The 17450-nt window shown below is 41.0% G+C and overlaps 1 long non-coding RNA gene across 1 annotated transcript; it reads left to right on the top strand.

The window, feature by feature from the left end:
* The first annotated feature begins 875 nt into the window (after nucleotides 1-875).
* LOC118177425 lies at nucleotides 876-14760 on the top strand. The gene is made up of 5 exons (XR_004755800.1): nucleotides 876-1016; nucleotides 1119-1182; nucleotides 9733-9779; nucleotides 13103-13285; nucleotides 14467-14760. It is a non-coding gene; the product is annotated as an uncharacterized LOC118177425 (long non-coding RNA).
* Nucleotides 14761-17450: the final 2690 nt, after the last annotated feature.

The following is a 17450-nucleotide window of genomic DNA, read 5'->3' as shown; positions in this document are numbered from 1 at the left end:
TGACTTCTACCTGTGCCCATGTAGCTGACTGGCATATTTTAACTCCAGCAGGCTCATCTGCCACCTGCCTGCCCTGCAGCCTGATCTAACTCCTCCACTCCATGTTGTTAACACAGTACCCCTGTGCAGTTCATGCGTTAATTCACAGTGTGGTCCCCCTCTATTCTAGCTTCTCACCGTAGCAAGTTAGTGGCTGTCATACACAGGGAGCATTGCACTTCATCTGAAGAAGGCCCCTCTTATGAAAATCTGGAAGTGGAGGCTGCTGAGTGGCAAGCAAGCACCAGACTGTCTGAGAACCAGACTATCCAACAAACATTGCTTTATCAGTCTGTTGAGATAAAGGAAGCTAAACCAGTATCATCCCACCACCACAGCTTATCTTCTAGAATCCCTCTGTATCTTATGGTGACTAATGCTGTGAATGACAGCTTCTTTCCAAATACTCCAAGAAAATAAATGTTGGCCCAAGCTGGTGAGAAATAACATCCAAGAGATACAGGAATGTTAGGCAGTTCGGTGCTTTGCATTACACAGTTAGTACTTCTTACAGTTCTCTTTTTACTGTTTGGATGACGTTGTATGGCAATGTCTTCCTGGAGGGTGGATAAGAATATCAAGTCTGGAAAGATGGAGTAGTAATTCTTGCTGTCCCTTGTAGAAGAGAAAGAAAGGGGAGGAGATTGCAAACAAGAACGCATGGACTATATAGAGATGATTAGGCTTCTTGTCAAAGGAAGCCAGCTGTGAACAATTCTGTATCATGACCCAAGCTTTTTTCTGGTACCAGCTTAGCTGTAATTTGGCCAGGTCAGTCACTGAAGCAAGGTGAGCTTAAAGAAAGGGATTTGTCCTGTGTGGTTTCCTAGTGCTGGGAAAAACCTGATGTTGCTGATGAGGAGGAAATGGTATAATAAACAGATATGTTAAAGAGAGATTGAGACCAAGAGAGTGCTGTTTACCTGTGGAAACAAGTGAGGCGTTACAAAGATGTTTCTATTGGAAGAAACATAGTGGTAGTTTTCACTGTTCATGTGCCTAGTGAAACAGGACCTCTGTAAGTAAATAAATTATACTAAAAATGTGTTTATCCATGTTCCTAACTCCTACTTCAACAGGAATTTAACTACGTACAAAGATTCATCAAACCTGGCTCAGCAGAGAGATGGAAGCAGTAAAGAGGTGAAGAAATAGCTTTACTTTAGCAATTCTTAAGCTTTTACCTTTCATATTCACTGTAGTGTGTTCAATTTCTTTGTTACAAGGGGAGAGGTGGGTGTCATTCCCCCTGCCTTGGACATCAGTGTCCAATCTGTTTGTATTTAACTGCTCTCTTAGTTCAACAGCCATTTGCATATCCACAAACTTCTCTTTTTAAAATATTTCTTTGGCTCTGGGCATTTTTGCTGCTTATCTCGAGAATCCATCTACTTGGCTCTCCTACAAATTTGCATCAACTCAGGCAAGTTGCACTTGGCTGGACTGCAGTGCCCTTACCCACGTTAAGCAGTGCCTTGCTATGCAAACAGCCTGCTGTCATGAGCAGTGCTGCTCAGTAGAGAAGATATTAGCTGGCTGAAGAAAAAGCCCTTTACTTGATCAAACAATCTGTGTGATAAGAATCTTCTCCATGGATGATGAAAGTCTGTTTCTTCCTTCGGTGAGCATGTTGAGCCCTACAGATGAAAACTTGTCTATACATGCTAAACATAGCTGAGTGTTTGTAGGCGTTTCTGTGGTACCTAGAGTCAACAGTGTTGGGAAAGAACCTATCAGGAGGTAGGGAAGGTGATATTTTTTAATAACCAGAGAGAATGCCAAAAGCAAAAGCTTGCCAGGGAACAATTTGTGAAAACATTTGGTCTAGTGATTTGCTAGTTCCTAAACATACTTGGTGAAATTGGTCTTCTTTGTATTAGAAATATCTTCACTGTACATAGGTGAATATTTATAGAAAAGCCAAGTCCCAAGCCTTCAGCTCATCACTGCTTTTCTTTCTTTAAAGCTTGGTATTTATATCATCTAACCGTAGGGTAGTTTTCTTTGTGAAGCTGGCTGACCAAAGTCCCGAGGGCCTGCCACAAGAAAGAAAGCTTCTCCACTGGTTAAAAACAACTCTTCCACTGGATGTGCTGGGAAACATCTTACTGAATGAAGCAACTTTTCTAAAGAGGGGATAGCTTTGTGGTATAATTCTGCTGACTACACTGAACTTCTGCCTCAGAAAGATTCTGACCCTCCACCTTTTGCCTTTGCTGTCATAAAATCATCTGCTTTTTAGTTGAATCTTCATGAGTTTCTTGCAAGAACAGTCTTACTCTGAGAGACAAGACCTTAAGAGGATTCTCTACATGGCAGCAACTTGCAAAGAATATATCACTAAAGCATTTTTGATAGAAGCGAAGAAGAGAAACTAGTCATTATACACTCTGCTGTTTGAAAAGCCCAAGAAGGTAAATTTAAAGAGCAGAGACTATAGCTTCCATTTCAGAACATCAGCAATGTGAGGTCCTCAAAGTCATATCAAGACAAGCTCTACCACTTCAGCAGCCAGAATTAGCTTCATCTAAGGCCATTGCAAGGGTCATATGTGTTTTATAAACAGAAGTTACCTAAAATTGGAATTTGCCATCTTATCCATCTAGCTGCTGAGGTTTAGTTATAAAAGAACACTGGTACGAATAATTCCACGTCTGAACTAACAGAACAAAACTAAAACTGATGCAGTTTTGCAACACCAAAACTGCCTATCATAGCAGAGGTAAGAATAAACTGAACCACTTTATTTGAGTCCCAAATTGTGGTGCTTTGGATGAACGGAGACCAAGGCCAGGCTACCCACAGAAAGTTCAGTACGGCCACCCAGGTCAGAGTCCAGGCACAACAATGAGGACGATTGTTCATAGTTTCTGAAAAGAGAACTGAAGTATCTCTCATGCCCAGAAAGCTGGCTTTCTGTTGAGAGGAACCCTAAGTGTTGACATCATGATTCCATGCTGTAGTCACTACATCTGCAAAACAAGATCTCTCCTTTGCCAGTCACAGCAGGGCACTGTAACTAACTGTTTTTGGAAGCAATATCCTCATCCATAATTAGTGGCTGAGTGGCTACACATACAAAATACTCTTTTAACATTTCTTCTTTCCATTAATTCTGCTGCTGCACAGACAAGAGTAAGTGACCTTCAGGTTTCATTTGGATTTATTTATCTCCTGACCACTTGAATCTTGTGGCCATTTATCTCATGGCCTGGGAATGAACCTTGGCATCTCACCTGGCCACTTGGTGACATAACTGTTTGCCCAAAGTTGCCTTATATTTTTCATCTTCATGTTCTAGATGAGTTTGCTTGGCCTCCATTAATCTTCCATTAAAGATGATGTTTTTCTCCAAGGCTTCGATAACCGTTCCCAGCCTACCATCCTTCAGGTCTCAGTCTGCTAAACCTCTTCAGCTATGTGGAGCATTCACTTTCTTCTTCTTTTTTTTTTTTTTCCCTAATAAACTTGAAGTTATTTTAAAGCTGGAATATAAAAATGCCTTTGTGAAGGAGATAAGAAAACCAGCGTCAGTTGGGTCACCCAAACTGTATTTTAGCTTAGGGTCTCTTAGCTAACCAATCTGTTTACCATACTTGAGGATGTGAACATATACATTATTAAAAACGTGTTCTTGTAGAAATGAAACTGTCACAAGATATTCTTAGAACAAGTGGTAAGAGAGGACAATGCTTATTTTCACTTTTGGTCAGGTAACTCGCCAGTAGATGTTCATAAGATCAGTGGGCTCTGATCAGATCTTGTTAGTAGCTTTTTTGAAAAGGTTGGGATAAACAATGTAGTATCTACATAACAGTATTTTATTAAATAAAATGTTCAGTCTGGCTCCATATGAAATGTATTTATGGTGTTTATGCAGAGCAGAGGTTTTTGACTGTCCTCTGTCCAAGGCATCTTGAAATGCTTTATGTCACCTGCCTCTCTCTAGCAGTAATGCTCTGACATTTTCTAATTAAATCTGTGCAACTGTTTACACTGGAATTAAGCTTCAGCAAGAGATGTAGAAGGTTGCAGAGGGCTGTGTCTTAATTATCTTCTCTTCTCATCTCATGGCTCATGATGGCTTGTGCTCTGCTTAAATAAAGCAATATGGTTCTTCTGAGAGCCCAGGACTGCAAATACCATGCTAGTCTGTAGCTTTTCTGGTGTTTTGTGCAGTACCAGATGTTTTTTATTGAGGAAACTCTACTATGTAGTTGAATAATTTAAGTCTCTACAGGCCTTATTGTTCTGTTTTGGACAGTGTGAATAAGAGAGTACTAAATCCTTTGAAGAGTTAGGAAATGACAGTAACTGGTATAGCATGTACTCCACAACTGATGAAGAACCAGATGATCTTTCTCTCTCTCTCTAGCTCTCTTTTTTTTTTTTTTTTTTTCCCCTCTGTTTCTGGAAGCACAAAATGGCCTGCAATGGGTCTACTGAGGGGAAAAAAAAATAGGAGCTTTCTTCTGTTTTCCTTGTAGTTCCAAAATGATAAGAAAATAATACTCTGCTTCAAGGGCTTTGCCAGCTGCCCTATGCCACTCAAGGGCCACCTAAGTTGTTCACCTTATTTACATTATCCCAACATGCATCAGTTTCCTACTTTGTAAAAGTTCTTAATCTCTGAAAGAGACTTTCCTTTTTCTTCGCAAGTTGCTTTGAGATCTAAGGGTAAAAAATGAAGGTCACTATGTGAGTACTTGACAAACTGGTTGCTGGGCTATGGTGACACTTCAGCTGTGAAAGCAAAGCGGATAGCTGGCAAATGAAATGTACGTTTTCTTTGTCATGCACACACATTCCTCTGTGCTCTACTGGGGACCCTCAATTTTGGCTCTGTTAGATGAGTCTGATGCTTTGATTAATTTGATACTGAAAAATGCTCTTTTACATAAGGTAGTGGAGAGTTTGGTCAGTGCTCCATGTAAAATTTGTTGCTGTGTACGGTAGGTCTTGCAGGTTGCAAATGGTGTAACACATATTCCCTGACATCTTTTGACAGCAGCCACGGGTCGAATGAACTTTGGGCTGCACCTCCCTGCTTTGGGAGTCTTTCTGCAAGTCCAGCCAGCGGGAGCAAATCCACCTGGGAGGTGGCAGAGGTACGAAATGTCTCCTCCTTCTCTGCCAAGTCAACTTTTTGGAAGCACAGGACAGCTGTCTTGAATATCTCAAAGCAACAACTTGTATGAGATCAGAGTGCAGCTCTGGGCTTCGTCACACAGATTTCTAGTGTGATTGTGCCAAAGCAGAAGGTTTGGCTGGCTTGTGAGGAACATCCTTGTGGAATGGGGGCACTCCTTTGAAATGAATATGGCTGGATGGGGAAAAGCAGGGAGGACTGAGTGCAGAATTTACCCGATTGTACATTTCACATGATGAAATTTCCCTTACTAAAGCAAACCAGGCCAAAAGAGAGAGGAGAAAGAAAAAAAGGAGCAGAGGGAACTGAGGTTTTTTTTTGTGGTTTAGCTGTGCTTCACGTGCTGTTCTGCATTATGAAATGAATCCAACGGTTTCCAGCAGATTTTAATTAACTTTTATTAGGAGGAAAGAATTAGCTCTCTGATACAGAAGAATATTTCAAAAATGAAGTATCTTCATTGGCTATTTTTAATCCCAGATGCACAAAAGATCTAGACTACAATACATTCCAGTGGTTTGAAATATTTCAATTGGAAAAAATAAGTGAAGCTAGTTTCTTCATATGAGAAGACATCGCCACATCCTTAGGTTTCATTGCCTCTACTTGCACTGAAATAAATTGAAATAATTTTGGTTTGAAATCATGAAAAAATTAGAGCTCCAAGGATGAAAACTTTACTGTGAATGTCAGTGTTGAGTGAAATATTTAGAGCTAAATTGGTAAGCTAAAAATTGCTAAAAATTCTTTAACTGAATAAGCCAAACCTATGAAGGACAATGCTAATTTTGGGCCTAATATCAGCAACGCATCTGTCCATGTCAGAGATTATAGGAATACATCAGGGATATGGAGTTGGAGGTCCTAAGGAGCTTGTCCCCAGTCCTTAAAAAGTGGCTGAGTTACTTGCATGCTGTGGTTGAGCTCTGACCTACTCTGTCTCACTTTTAATTTCTTCAGAGAAATTTTCTCTGGTATTTCAGAGAAATTCAGTTTCTTTTCTTTTTTTTTTTTTTTTTTCTTTTTTTTTTTAACATGTTAGTAGGCTAATGCTCTTTTTCAGTTTCAGCTAGTAGCTCTTGAACCCACTGGAAATCTTGAAGATAACTATATTCCTACAAGTTTTGTGACAATCAGACACTAAGAAGAGAGAAAAGATCCAAAGTAATGTCTTTATGAAGGAGACACGGACAGCAAACAATCTCTGTACACTTTGTTTCATCAGCAATGCTTTTTCTTTTGCAGGGGTGAGCACAGAAGGTATTTATTTCATAGTTGGATCAGTGGACAGCTAGCTTTACTGCAGAGAGGGACAAAAGAAGGAGGGGAAAAGAGTCCTACTGGAGTCTTCTTACCAAGTAATTATTATTATTCACAATATTTGGGCAAAGTGAATCAAACCATTTTGGAAAAATACTAACATCTTCCTCTGCCCCCCCAAAAAAGGTAGAGAGTAACATTCACTTAATCCTTGTCTTAGAAGTTATGTACTTCGGTCTCCCAACTGATGGACTGAATATTGTTTAAACTCATCTTTTTTCTAGATGTATGGAAAGAATAAGGAATAAATCAGATGCAGTTAGCTAGGATCTTTAAAAGTGTAAATTGGATCCAGCTTATTTCAGGTTTCAAGGAGACACGGCAAGTATAAGTTGCCATCCAGTATCTAGAGAGCAAAAGTATATAATCCAGTGCAAGCATGTCTGCTTTCAAATTCAATTATTTCTGAAACTGAAACATATTATGATAGTAAATCTGTCTTTTTGAAGTCTCTACTACTGTGTATTGTTTATTAAGAAATAACAAATTCTGAGACACATTAACTTTTTTTTAATGGAGCCTAGAGGAAGACTGTGGGAAAAATTGCTTAAGAAGTGAAGCATTTGGCCCCATATTCATAATTTGTCACCATATTTTCATTTTTAAAGATTTTTGTCCAGGGTAAATAATAAATTTAAGAAGTGCAGAACTGAATCCAAAAGCATTCCTATTTTATGGAACAACTATATTGCCAAGAAGCATATTTTAAATCCCTCTTCATTAGCAATGTTATTGACTCTGAAACAGACAATTCAGCCTGTTCTCCCCACCAAAACAGAAAATAATTGTTTGGGGACAGTGTTTGAACACTCATTGCATAAGTAAATCACTCCTACTACATATTATTGTTCAATTCTCCATGATCTAATATAGATGTAAACATCTAATATTTTTAGAGCAAAATGGTGCATCAGAATGTAGGGGGAAGTTTTAGGCCATAACCACAGAAAAAGACCTGTAGCTAGAGGCCTGTAGCTGAGGTATTAAAGAACCTTCATCTCCTTTTCATCCCCAAGGTGAACACTTTAATTCCCAACAGTCATCCTTCTTGTGGAGTGCGTTGGTTTTTGGTACAGGACAGGAGCACACTGTAGAGGAGTAGAGCAAAGCTGAGCAGCTACAGGCTGTGGAAGGCCAGTTGTGCTGGGGGTATGCTCCCAGAGCAAGACACGGCCTCTGCTGTGAAGCGCCAACAGTCTGAGACAAGGTCCCCCACAGCCTCTAGCATGGCCAGCTGACAGAAAGAGCTGGACATGGTTTGTCTGCAGATCATAACTTCCTTGGTGTGGGTGCTTGAATGTCAGCAAAGGCTCGGGACAAGCTCAGCTGGGAAAAGGGGAAACTGGAGACTCCTGGCTTGCAGCTCAGGCTTCAGACCACACAGCCATCCTGTGTATTTCTCCACATACCTCAACTGGGGCTCTGTCTGGGGTCATCTTTAAGATCTGTGTGTTCACCCAAGGACCAATTCTCTATATAACATACTTACGTTGCCCTGCTGTGCCAGAAGTCTTTTCTCTAGATCTCTGTTGTTTGCTCATTTCGTCATTGTTCTTTCCCATCTCATGCCGGTAAAGGGCTTAGCTGTTTCCAGCTGGTACTCTACTGAATTTGCAATTCATTATGTATCAAGTAACTTTTAAAACAACTCTCATAGTTTGATCTTGCCAGTTACCCACAACCTCCAGCTTTGTGCTCCTGCTTAATTCTCTTTGTAAAACGAAGTTGAACCAACGATGAGGAGATTTCTTAAAAGAAAACCTGTCTGTCTTTGTAGGGGGACAGGAAGGAAATATCCCAGAAGTACTTAACGTGGAGACACGTCTCAGATTCAGTATGTTGCTTTGTTTCCAGGACTTTCAGTTCATAGAAACTTATATGTTCATGTAGATGTAAAACTAGGGTTTCTGGTGACCTTACACAGGTGGCCCACTGGTCATGCAGCAAATACAGACTGCACAGGTCTGAGCCATTAAGGAATAGAATGATAATTCTGTTTTGGGGCAGCTAGACAGGTTGTGATCCTGTGGTTGACTCTGGTCCACGGTGGTTCACTAGTTTGCAGACTGTCCTCTTCATCTGCTGAAGTCCTTCTCTGCATCTGCTGAAGTGAAGTCTATGTAGATGGGCAAAGAGAAGCACAGCAAGGTGCAAGGCTACACTGGGACAGCTCTGGGCCTCAGGAGAAGGATGACACAAGACATGGCAAAAAAGTATGATGTTCACAGAGAAGTCTGTTATCTGGCACTGATGTTATTGGGAGCTTTCAGTGAGCAGTTACTGTGAGGATGCCATTACATGCTGAGCCTCAAGACAAGAACATGTTGATCTTCTTTGCTAGGGCTGCAGTGATACCCATTTCTGAAACAACTGTATGACAGACTGTACGTCCCTGTATCTGCCTTGTTGAGAAGACAAACTGGAGTTTTTCTCCAGCAGCACAAAGGTGGAGAGTTACAGTATTTTGGCAGGGAAGGGAAAATGAGGGGCACCAGTGGTGAAGGAATGGAGGTTTCTTTGCCTTTCCTGATTACCCTGTGACTGCACAGCGCATGAACATTGATCTAATGGGCACCCAAGAGTGTATGCAGGAGCTTGGGCTGGGAAGAGTAGATACAGAGGGGACCCAGCAGCCTCCCAGGTCATTTTGCATAGGGGAGTAAAGAAAATTGGCCAATTTCTCTGGTGAAGAGCATTGCTTTAGGCAAGTGAAAAAGTTGCTCTGGTGAACAGCCTGCTGCAAAGGTCTGCAGAGCAAAGCAGCATCACAGTGCACATCTGGGCAAGTAGTATGTCCTGGGAGAGATGCAAAAGCTTTTGAATGGCAAAAGATGTGAGGTTCAAACCCTACTAGACACAAGTTGTTCCCATGCAGGAAGGTCCCTGGTGACAATGTTATATTTTGATCTGTTATTCTGAACCAGAAAAATCAATGTTTGCTCATTCTGGCTCAGCTGCAGCAAAATCATCAAAATAAAAGTTTCTGTGTGGTCTGAGATTAAAAATATCAGTTCAAACTGGTTTTCTGTTTGGATTCAGTTCAACACCCTCTCCAATACAGAATTAAGCTCTGTAGGACCTGCTCATTCTCAAAGAGTACCAGTGTGTCTGGATGGTGAAATTAAGGGTTTTAATTGCTCAGTTAATTTTCATCTCAGTTTTGCCTGTGTTTTGCTACATTGTCATTGTGTAATTCCGTGTGTTGCTGCTCCCTTGTCTCTCAGCAGCCTTACTGGGATGAGCAGGTGGGCCACAGCTGGGTTCCTAGCAGGTAAGACCTTCTCTTTACAAGATCACCACTGTGCTTGTTCCTCCACAGCAGCAAACAGGCCAGTGGCTGATGAGGCCATGGAAATGGGCTTTTTGCCCTTAGAGCTGAGTCTGGAGATTAAGGTTGCAACACATCAGCATGTGCTGTTTTGGCAGTAGTCACTGCTGTAGCTAATCTTTGAATACGTGGGAGTTATCAGGCTCCAGGATCATTAATCATACACTCATTTATTTTAATGAAAAGAAAGAAAAAAGACTCCAGTTTCACTGGAAAAGGATAAAGAAAAGCTTGACCTGGTGCCAGATTTAGGCTGATTAAAAGGAGACTGTCACTTTCCCCATCTTTAGAGATGTGTATGCTGCCAGCTCATGGGCCCCAGCCTGTAAGTCTGGAGTGCAGGCTGGAGCAAAAACGCTGGATTTTTCTGATCTTTTCTCTGTGCAATAACTAATGTTTAGACCGAGGTCAGGCTGGAATGAGCTTTTTCCCCCAGAGGGACAACATCACTGTATGATGCCAGAATCAACTGGCACGGGGTGATGTTCCTTTACTGGATTATCCCTTCCCATCCTGTCTGCCTCCTCTTCCTGTGACCCCACACCCTGTGCTCAGAAGCATCCTTCAGCCCGCCTGCCGTGCTCATGCGATCTAACTGGCAGCTCACCCGTGGTTGCTCTGGTAAAGGGTTTGGTGGGTTATTTGCTCTCCCTTACCCCCTCCCTAAGCCATTCTTTCTTACTTTATGTAGACGCAGACACAGATGTACAACAATCTGCTTTATCAGCCTGGGCCTTTTCATACAGCGGAGATTTACACTCTGCTGCCGTGGTTACAGCCTGACTTCACTGGCTAGGAATTAGACTACTGTATGGTCTCCTAAGCTGAGTAGGCATTTGGAGGGCAGCTGTTTTGCAGTGAGCAATTTAATTAGTTAATTAGTTTGTGCCGAAGGAAGCAAAATGGTAAAGTCATCCATTTTATCTTATTTTGGGCCAAATCTTCCCTAAAATCCCTTAGAGCCATTTCACACATGTAATAAATAAGAGAGTTTGGGCCACGATATTAAGGGCTGCAGCTATAGATAGGGCTACGCAGGCTCCCTCGTAATGATGCAGTGTGCTATACAACAGTTCCTTTCCACCTACGTTTGGGCAGTAGGTCACTTTTATTTTATAACAACAATCCCCATTTGAACTGCAGTTGAACTGGTTCCACTGTTGAGAGTGAACTGTTCCAAAGGAGACTTTATTTTCCTTCATAAAAGGTGTGCTGTAGTGGTTCTTCCTTTTCTTTTTTGCTGGTAAAGTTTGTAAGATATTTACTGAGAAGTGTGACAAGATATACGTTTTGCAGGATCTGGGTTTATTTTCCATCCAGTCATACCTGTACCACAGGAGAAAACAATAAGCTTTAACTGGTGCAACTGAGCACAGAATTTGACTTAACTGTTTTCCAGCAATTATTGTAATGTCTTAAATTTTAGCTAATTTGACTTCTTGCAAAATAACCTGTGAAATCATAGGCAGTTCACTTGGCAATTTAATTCTCACATCCACTTGTTACACTTCATTTGGTCTTCTCTATTTATTTTTTTTTTACTTCTAAAAAAAAATATTGCTATGTGAAATTAGATATTGTGGTATTTTTTATCCACATATAGCCACTATTAATTGCTTCAGGAAAGCTGTAAAGGTCTGAGTAGCAAATACTAAATAACCTGATGTTGATTAAAAGTACTTCCTTCCACCTCTTTCAGTATGTCAGAAATTAATTCCTGGTCTCAGCAACTCCCTCAGTGAGTGCCTGGGTTCTTCTTTTCTCCTCTATGAGATGTGAGCTGAAGTTTTTACCTCTTCAGAATCATACTTACCTTTTCAGTTTGATGTTAATCTGGGCCAGTTTTCCCCCCACTTTGACAATCCTCCAAATCATTGCACATACACAGCAGCAAGAGGATTAGGTTGACAGTGTACAAAGCTGATGCTACAGATTTACACAGCCTCTGAAATACTGAACCAATATTCAGTAATGGTCCAATCTTTTTGGGTAATATTCTGATTTTTCTTAAACATCTTCATTCTGACCTCAAAAACCTCAGTCTCTCTCTATACAGAAACTTTCTTCTGCCCCTGGTCACATTCATTACTTAACTCTGGAACCTCCTTTGTGTCTCTTTTGGAGGTGAGTAGAGTATTACAGGTGTGTGCTGTTGATTCATGTAACACTTCCATAATAGTCAATGCTTTATTCCTCATTCCTCATAAACACTCTATTTTGAGTCTTAGAAGATAAGCAGGTAATGCAATGTTAACTATCTTTTAGTCAGTCATCTGTTGCAAAAATTGTCGTGCATAAAAGAAGATCATTTTTTCATTTGTAGTTCATCCATCCTATGTTTTGGTTCTGTTATCCAGGACTCAATGTCTTTCTTCTCATTTATTTGTTCCATTCAGAGCTTCTATTTTCCCAACAGTACTGTTACCTTTATTATCTGAAGAGATTAACTCTAGATTAGACTTCTCACCACTGCTCAGTTTGCCAGACTGAGGTGATTAAGGTTTTCTGCAGCTAAATCCCTTAACTGCTTTGCATTCAATACACACGGGTTCTGTCCAGATGATTTCAGAAACACAAAAATAGGTTCCTAGAGCATTTTGTCAAAGAAGAGGAGTAATGAGAGGGATGAGTACTAATATACAGAGCCTCTCACCTGTAAGTCAATAGATCAAATCTGAGATAAACAAAACTTGGTTAGTCTTTAGCCTCTTTGGTTGTTTTGTACTCCCTCTAGTTCCAGCAGGCAGCTGTGTAATAGCAAGCACTAAAAGCTCCCACTGCAGCATGTTCTGCAGCAAGGGGACTGTCTGTGACATATGGAGAGCTGAACCCTAAAGCTAGTTTTAAAAGTATCTACAAGATAGGTTTACATGGCTCCTGTGCAACTTTCCTAACAGAGAAGAAGCATATGGAAAGCTGTCAAACCAGTGCTAAACAAATTTTAAAGGAATGCACTTACTGATCACTTAGCTATTCAGGTGTGAATTCTTGGCCTCATGTAAGCACTAGAAAAACTCCCCCTGAATTCTTCTCGCTTTAGCCACAGGCCTCTGGAAGATTCATTTGAATAAACATGGGATCTGTTACAGAAGGCCCAAGGGCAAGGTGATATGGGCCCCTGCCTTACACAGTGACTTTCAGGATTTTCAGCTGAAGTTTTGGCTTTTGGTATGTATCTAATATTTTCAAGTTGCTTGGGAGGGGAAAGTCAGGATGGGGCTTCACCTCGTCTGAATTATAATCTGGACTTGATTGCTGTTCCACAGCTTTGATCAACACCACTGATTTACTATCATTAACAAGGAGACACTGCAGTGGAGCCTGTAATGTTGCCCTGACCTCAGCCACAACCTCTCCCTGGGTTTGAGCTCAAGTTTGGTGCCTGCTCTGACTGTTTGCAGACTGAAGCAGCAGTCTGAACAGCGCTCAGGCCGGAAGGGAGAGCCAAGGTGCATTACATCATATGTTAGTAATTCAACCTAGAGGCAGTTCTACCAGCACTTGCTGAATTTCTCTTTCTTTTCTTTCTCTTCTCCTGGGAAGAAAGCTGATTTCTATTATAACAGGTGCTAATCGTATATTGTGGCTTTCCTGGACTGCCCAAATGGCCTGTTGGCAAGAAATAGCTCTCTATTAAGTGAGACAGGGAATTAAGTATCTTTAAACAGGTAAAAATCAATCACAGCATTGTAGTCAGAAGGATGGTGTTTGATCAAGTTTTTCTACACCACCCTGCACACAAATGCTCCATAGATCACTGTTACGTACAGCATTTAAGTGGGAATATCTGCATTCATGTAGACCTTTGTAGACAGAGTTTCCTAAGATTCGGTACAGCCAGTGGATTACTATATAACTAAATAGATATTATGCTGAGAAAAGACTATGATCATTACTTGTCTTCCATTCTGTGCAGCCTAAGATTTCTCAAAAATCTCTTCTTGAAGGCCTAAACTCTCAGCTGGCATTTACCTTCAAGAAAGACAATCTGATTCAAAGTCTTCAAGTAAAGGAGAGCCAATTAGACATCCAGACACCTGATTCACATGGTTGACAAACCTCATATTCATTTTTTGCATATTAGATTTATCTGAATTTGCCACAGCATTGATCTCCAGTCATGAGATATCATGAAGCTTCTGGGCTAGGATTATGCATTTGCTGTTTGGGGCAGAAACACAGTGTAACATGCAAACCACAAATCTCAAATCTTCCTGAGATCTGCTTACAAATTCTTATTGAAGCAGTCCTCAGCTGCTACAAACATTGCAGGGAATTCTGCCTGAAGATAAGGAATGGGGCTCAGAGTTCATGGGAGTGTGGTGTGACTAAGTTGGGAAGGCTGAATAAGCTAAGTATTTGTTTTGCCACAGCACTGCCATTAGGGAAGGTTTCACAGAGTTAGAGGCGTTAGTGGAGAAAGTAGACACTTGCTCAAACATCTGGCTGGTATCCAGTCACTTGTTTTGTGTGATGTAAGGTCTGGTCTTTTTCCCTTTTTTAATCAGTGGGCATTATGAGTTAATCCTGCTTTAGTGCTTGAGCTACAGTCTATTGTAGAATTAGTACATCATGCCCTAGGAGACTAACTCTACTTTTGACTCAGCATATCTTATTTCCATTTGTGCAGAAGTGTCTTGGATCCAAACTGTGTAAGTCAGACTCAGAAGTCAGACTCAGTGGAGACTTGCTTTTATTAAAGCTGGTGGCTTACCCAGGTTGGGGTGAGGTAGCTTACCTCTCAATTCGCGTTTCTGCAATGGCTCAAATATATTTTTAACATGAAGTCTTAATCAATTTTGTGAAAATAAAAGCTTTTCTTTTGCTTTTTCACAGTCTTACTTGATTGTCTCGATACATCCAAGCTGCCAAATACACCTTTCCCAGAACAAGTGGTGTAGTGTGGCTTACAGCCGTACTTAAGGCTAACCTGCTCAAGAAAAGGCAAGCAATGTTCACACTGAATACTTTTTTACGTCCCCAGGAACTTATATGGCAGCCTGTTAGCCCTAGATATAATCAATATTTTATTTTCCCTTACCATTCAAAATGCCTGCAACCATAAGGGCTGTATTGCAGCTCACTGGGATGATGTTTTTATTAGATGAACTCAGCAGTATAAATTACATGCTGTGCATGTAGCATGAGGATTTGTCAGAATGCTTGAGAGCGCAAAGCGTGCTGAAATGGTGCTGTAAAGGGCTACTCAGGTTTGGTGTGGTTTGTAGCTGCAGTTTATATCTATACCAGCTGTCTGGAGCAGACCACTGAATGAACTGTCCTGTCAACTGTGCCTGTGTTTTCCTTTTGCAGAAACCCATTTGGATCTGTCCTGAAAGAATGTGAAGAGTAACCTGACCTATATGCAGACAGGTATTCCCAGACTAAAAAGGAAGTTACTTGACAATTGGAGGCACAGTTCTGGGAAACCAGTGTGTCAGGTCCCGCTTAGCCACAGGCTTTGTGTGTGACCTGAAAGATACCACTCGCCCTCTTCACACCTCATTTTCCCATCTATAAAATTTCTGACTGTTCTCAATACAATGTTAGTACTGCTAACAGGAACTCTCCCTTTCCGTGTCCGTTTAGAGAATTCAGCATAATGCAACAGCTTAATTGCTGTTTGCAGGCTCTGCTCTAATAGAACTGATAACTGTAATAAGAAGACATTTCAAATTTTACTTCTGTTTATGATCACCATTTGAAAAGACTAAGTATTTGTTCTTTGATTGTTTGGGTGGGTGGTTTTACTTTTTTGTTTTGTTTTTAATGTTTTCCTTTTAGGACTGTTTTAGGCTGGTACAGAGGACTATCTCTTAATTCTTTTCTTCCCCAAATGAGCATATACATAAACTTTATGAAAAAAAAAATATTTTCCACACCCAGCTCTTCATATAAGTGTCTTGTGCATTCCATGCATGCCAGGTGAAGGAGTAAGACCCACTGAAACTCTCACTTGATGCAGAGGCTTGCCTTGGTTAGTAGCCCACATAAAATGACTCAAATCTTTTTTGAGAGCTTTTGAAATCTACAGAAATTTGGCAGCTGATCCAGAATTGCTGGGAGATGGCAGTACACCTAAATTGCTGATACAGAAGTGAGTCACTGATGCATGAACCTAATTAGTTTAGAGCAAGAGGACCATGGGACTGATTAAGATATGCAGACTCTCTAAATCCAACCTATTGCTGTCATTATCCCCTACTTTTCCTAACACCACTCATGAACTCATCAAATCTATCTTAAAACAGCTACTTATTACTTTTTCTATCACTAAAGTTTATTGACTTCTGTATATCACAGCAACAATTTGAAGAACTTGGAATCAGTCTCTTCCTCTGCACTGAGGGTACTGAAACTCACCTGGACACTGTCTAAACATGTGCCTCAGTTGAAACCTTTCATTAATCAGTGAGTCCAGCAGTGTTCTTCAAGGTACATATGTACCTGACATGTTGCTGAATTTGCATCCTTAGACATGCAGGCTCCCTTATAACTGCTTCTGTAGGAGTTTTCAGAACGTGATCAGCACTCCTAGGGGTGGAAAGAGGTAGAGGAGGTCCTGAGATGACAGCAGAGGGGTGGAAGTCCTCTGCAGCATAAGAGATGGTTTTGCATGCTGAGCAGTGGGCTGAATTGCCCATTCTGTGTGATTATGTAAAGAAAGACCCCATTGTACAATGTGATACACACAGGGGAAAGGGGCTAGAGCTGCTCTGGGAACCTTCAGCCTGAACTTCCTGACCTTTGTGCAATTAAAATTTCAGACAGTCTTGCATGTATGCATGCTTTTGGCACTGCATTCTCGAGAGGGTAGCTGTTTTCATTTTGGGCAAGAGACTTCAAAACATTGTTGGATAAATAAATGTAAATCAGCTGCAGATACCATTGTGTGTGACTCTCACTCCCTAAAACTGCTGCGAATACTAAACTGAGAGTCTGAGAGCTGTTTATGTTAATAAGGTAATTTGAAAGGTGTTAGGGTGAGGTAAGGGAAAACAAAGTGAAGGATCAGCAAAGTGCTTATGAACCCGAGTCTGTTTTTCCTTTCACTGGTAGTGCAGCCAAGTGCTGCACAAAACATATGATTGTTGCCCTCTTTAACTCCGGTTTTCCTCTGCAAATTCCAAGGCCTAACACTCCTGAGTGTTAAGCACAGCCCTGTGCACATGCTGCCCAGCAGCTGCTTTTTCAGTTACAGCTCTCAGTCTCCTGTAACTTGTTAATTACATACTGCCTATCTGAATATGCCAGATGACTGTGTGAACTTTCTGTGACTTAATATTTACAGCACATTAGCTCTCGCAAGCCCCATCCGAGTTTGGATTGGATAATGCAGTATAATTTGTGCCATGTAATGTACAAGCCTGCCTTAGGGATAGTATGTTGGAAAGCTGTCTGAGCTAGCTGTATGTAAACTCAGTCCTATATATGAAGGAGTCTCATCTTCTCCACAAGGTCAATTATCAGTTAGCCCCAGTAGATTTCCATGCTAAGAAAGCTCAACTGTTTCTGAACTAATTTTGGTGTCTGGACAGTGAAAACATAACCTGCTGGAGGCAAGGCCTGAACCTAGGCTTCTCTGCTGCCCTTCATACACGTGCTTGTAAGAAA

Source organism: Oxyura jamaicensis, chromosome 1 (genome assembly GCF_011077185.1).
Source record: "Oxyura jamaicensis isolate SHBP4307 breed ruddy duck chromosome 1, BPBGC_Ojam_1.0, whole genome shotgun sequence".
In the NCBI taxonomy this organism is placed as follows: Eukaryota; Metazoa; Chordata; class Aves; order Anseriformes; family Anatidae; genus Oxyura; species Oxyura jamaicensis.
This window is presented reverse-complemented; position numbering and strand designations above follow the sequence as displayed.